Source organism: Cyanistes caeruleus, unplaced genomic scaffold (assembly GCF_971803275.1).
Source record: "Cyanistes caeruleus unplaced genomic scaffold, bCyaCae1.hap1.1 HAP1_SCAFFOLD_157, whole genome shotgun sequence".
NCBI lineage: Eukaryota > Metazoa > Chordata > Aves > Passeriformes > Paridae > Cyanistes > Cyanistes caeruleus.
In genome coordinates this window covers 140,700-145,516 of record NW_028255949.1, presented here as the reverse complement: position 1 = coordinate 145,516, position 4,817 = coordinate 140,700, and positions in this window count along the sequence as shown.

Here is a 4,817-nt window from a genome sequence, read left to right as displayed (position 1 = left end):
GTGCGAGTGGCAGACGCTTTCCACTTGCAGTCTGAAAGTCTCGCGCACCAGATGCCTTTTAAACACCTTCCTATTTCGCCTGCCCGCAGCGCTCTCGCTTTCCACCGCCCGCGCGCTGACCGGCACTCTCTCTCAGACACACATGGTATTTCCGCCGGTTGCCAAGAACTCCGGAAAGCAGCTTCTGCCGAAGGAGGCTCGCCTCTTGCGGTTACCCTCTCCGAACTCCGGAATCGAGGCTTCTGCCTTTCTTGCTCTTAATGCAAGCGGAAAGCTTCTGCACTGTGTCTAGCGAGGAGAACGTGTGACAGGACAGCACATGTTTGTGCAGTATACCCCTGCCACTGATGTAAGCCCGAATTTGCGACACCCTATGCCACTCATGGTGTGACAGGTTTCTGTGCTGCGCAGGGCATTTCTCTGCATCTGGAAGTAAAGGGAAAGAGCAATTGTTGTCGCAGAGAGCAGCAACAGCAGTAGGGAGCAGCAGAAGGAAGTAGTGATCTTACTTCTTCCACACGACAACTAGCTACTAATCAGCAAGCGTGCGAGTGGCAGACGCTTTCCACTTGCAGTCTGAAAGTCTCGCGCACCAGATGCCTTTTAAACACCTTCCTTATTCGCCTGCCCGCAGCGCTCTCGCTTTCCACCGCCCGCGCGCTGACCGGCACTCTCTCTCAGACACACATGGTATTTCGGCCGGTTGCCAAGAACTCCGGAAAGCAGCTTCTGCCGAAGGAGGCTCGCCTCTTGCGGTTACCCTCTCCGAACTCCGGAATCGAGGCTTCTGCCTTTCTTGCTCTTAATGCAAGCGGAAAGCTTCTGCACTGTGTCTAGCGAGGAGAACGTGTGACAGGACAGCACATGTTTGTGCAGTATACCCCTGCCACTGATGTAAGCCCGAATTTGCAACACCCTATGCCACTCATAGTGTGACAGGTTTCTGTGCTGCGCAGGGCATTTCTCTGCATCTGGAAGTAAAGGGAAAGAGCAATTGTTGTCGCAGAGAACAGCAACAGCAGTAGGGAGCAGCAGAAGGAAGTAGTGATCTTACTTCTTCCACACGACAACTAGCTACTAATCAGCAAGCGTGCGAGTGGCAGACGCTTTCCACTTGCAGTCTGAAAGTCTCGCGCACCAGATGCCTTTTAAACACCTTCCTTATTCGCCTGCCCGCAGCGCTCTCGCTTTCCTCCGCCCGCGCGCTGACCGGCACTCTCTCTCAGACACACATGGTATTTCGGCCGGTTGCCAAGAACTCCGGAAAGCAGCTTCTGCCGAAGGAGGCTCGCCTCTTGCGGTTACCCTCTCCGAACTCCGGAATCGAGGCTTCTGTCTTTCTTGCCCTTAATGCAAGCGGAAAGCTTCTGCACTGCGTCTAGCGAGGAGAACGTGTGACAGGACAGCACATGTTTGTGCAGTATACCCCTGCCACTGATGTAAGCCCGAATTTGCAACACCCTATGCCACTCATGGTGTGACAGGTTTCTGTGCTGCGCAGGGCATTTCTCTGCATCTGGAAGTAAAGGGAAAGAGCAATTGTTGTCGCAGAGAACAGCAACAGCAGTAGGGAGCAGCAGAAGGAAGTAGTGATCTTACTTCTTCCACACGACAACTAGCTACTAATCAGCAAGCGTGCGAGTGGCAGACGCTTTCCACTTGCAGTCTGAAAGTCTCGCGCACCAGATGCCTTTTAAACACCTTCCTTATTCGCCTGCCCGCAGCGCTCTCGCTTTCCACCGCCCGCGCGCTGACCGGCACTCTCTCTCAGACACACATGGTATTTCGGCCGGTTGCCAAGAACTCCGGAAAGCAGCTTCTGCCGAAGGAGGCTCGCCTCTTGCGGTTACCCTCTCCGAACTCCGGAATCGAGGCTTCTGCCTTTCTTGCTCTTAATGCAAGCGGAAAGCTTCTGCACTGTGTCTAGCGAGGAGAACGTGTGACAGGACAGCACATGTTTGTGCAGTATACCCCTGCCACTGATGTAAGCCCGAATTTGCAACACCCTGTGCCACTCATGGTGTGACAGGTTTCTGTGCTGCGCAGGGCATTTCTCTGCATCTGGAAGTAAAGGGAAAGAGCAATTGTTGTCGCAGAGAGCAGCAACAGCAGTAGGGAGCAGCAGAAGGAAGTAGTGATCTTACTTCTTCCACACGACAACCAGCTACTAATCAGCAAGCGTGCGAGTGGCAGACGCTTTCCACTTGCAGTCTGAAAGTCTCGCGCACCAGATGCCTTTTAAACACCTTCCTTATTCGCCTGCCCGCAGCGCTCTCGCTTTCCACCGCCCGCGCGCTGACCGGCACTCTCTCTCAGACACACATGGTATTTCGGCTGGTTGCCAAGAACTCCGGAAAGCAGCTTCGGCCGAAGGAGGCTCGCCTCTTGCGGTTACCCTCTCCGAACTCCGGAATCGAGGCTTCTGCCTTTCTTGCTCTTAATGCAAGCGGAAAGCTTCTGCACTGTGTCTAGCGAGGAGAACGTGTGACAGGACAGCACATGTTTGTGCAGTATACCCCTGCCACTGATGTAAGCCCGAATTTGCAACACCCTATGCCACTCATGGTGTGACAGGTTTCTGTCCTGCGCAGGGCATTTCTCTGCATCTGGAAGTAAAGGGAAAGAGCAATTGTTGTCGCAGAGAGCAGCAACAGCAGTAGGGAGCAGCAGAAGGAAGTAGTGATCTTACTTCTTCCACACGACAACTAGCTACTAATCAGCAAGCGTGCGAGTGGCAGACGCTTTCCACTTGCAGTCTGAAAGTCTCGCGCACCAGATGCCTTTTAAACACCTTCCTTATTCGCCTGCCCGCAGCGCTCTCGCTTTCCACCGCCCGCGCGCTGACCGGCACTCTCTCTCAGACACACATGGTATTTCGGCCGGTTGCCAAGAACTCCGGAAAGCAGCTTCTGCCGAAGGAGGCTCGCCTCTTGCGGTTACCCTCTCCGAACTCCGGAATCGAGGCTTCTGCCTTTCTTGCTCTTAATGCAAGCGGAAAGCTTTTGCACAGAATTTGGCGAGGAGAACGAGTGACAGGACAGCACATGTTTGTGCAGTATACCGCTGCCACTGATGTAAGCACGAATTTGCAGCACCCTATGCCACCCATGGTGTGACAGGTTTCTGTGCTGCGCAGGACATTTCTCTGCTTCTGGGAGTAAAAGGGAAAGTGCAACTATTGTCGCAGAGAGCAACAACAGCAGTAGGGAGCAGCAGAAGGAAGTAGTGATCTTACTTCTTCCACACGACAGCTAGCTACTAATCAGCAAGCGGGCGAGTGGCATCTCCTTTCATCTTGCAGTCTGAAAGTCTCGCGCACCAGATGCCTTTTAAACACCTTCCTTATTAGCCTGCCCGCAGCGCTCTCGCTTTCCACCGCCCGCGCGCTGACCGGCAACGTCCCACAGACACACATGGTACTTTGGCCGGTTGCCAAGAGTTCTGAAAAGCGGATTCTGCCGAAGGAGGTTCGCCTCTTGCGTTTACTTTCTCCGAAATCCAGAATCGAAGCTTCTGCCTTTCTTGCTCTTAATGCAAGCGGAAAGCTTTTGCACAGCTTCTGGCAAAGAGAACGCGTGACAGGACAGCATATGTTTGTGCAGCTTACCCCTGCCACTTACACAAGCACGGATTTGCAACACCCTATGTCACTCATGGTGTGATAGGTTTCTGTGCTGCGCAGGGCATTTCTCTGCATCTGGGAGTAAATGGAAAGAGCAATTGTTGTAGCAGAGAGCAGCAACAGCAGTAGGGTGCAGCAGAAAGAAGTAGTGATCTTACCTCTTCAACAAGACAACTAGCAACCAATTATCAAGGGGACGACTGGCAGTTACATCCCACTTGCAGTCTAAAAGTCTCGGCGCCAGATACCTGTTAAACATATTTCTTATTCGCTTGCCTGCCGCGCTCGCGCTTTCCACCGCCCGCGCGCTGACCGGCACTCTCTCTCAGACAAACATGGTATTTCGGCCGGTTGCCAAGAACTCCGGAAAGCAGCTTCTGCCGAAGGAGGCTCGCCTCTTGCGGTTACCTTCTGAGACTTGCGGAGTCGCGGCTTCTGCCTTTCTTGCACTTAATGCAAACGGAAAGCTTTTGCACGGAGTTTGGCGAGGAAAACGAGTGACAGGACAGCACATGTTTGTGCAGTATACCCCTGCCACTGATGTAAGCACGGATTTGCAGCACCCTGTGCCACTCATAGTATGACAGGTTTCTGTGCTGCGCAGGGCACTTCTCTGCATCTGTAAGCAAAACGGAAAACGAATTGTTGTCGCAGAGAGCAGCAACAGCAGTAGGGAGCAGCAGAAGGAAGTCGAGGCAGTACTTCTTCCACACGACAACTTAGCGACTACTCAGCAAGTGTGCGAATGGCAACTACGTTCCACATGCAGTCTAAAAGTCTCGCGCACCAGATGCCTTTTAAACACCTTCCTTATTCGCCTGCCCGCAGCGCTCTCGCTTTCCACCGCCCGCGCGCTGACCGGCACTCTCTCTCAGACACACATGGTATTTCGGCTGGTTGCCAAGAACTCCGGAAAGCAGCTTCGGCCGAAGGAGGCTCGCCTCTTGCGGTTACCCTCTCCGAACTCCGGAATCGAGGCTTCTGCCTTTCTTGCTCTTAATGCAAGCGGAAAGCTTCTGCACTGTGTCTAGCGAGGAGAACGTGTGACAGGACAGCACATGTTTGTGCAGTATACCCCTGCCACTGATGTAAGCCCGAATTTGCAACACCCTATGCCACTCATGGTGTGACAGGTTTCTGTGCTGCGCAGGGCATTTCTCTGCATCTGGAAGTAAAGGGAAAGAGCAATTGTTGT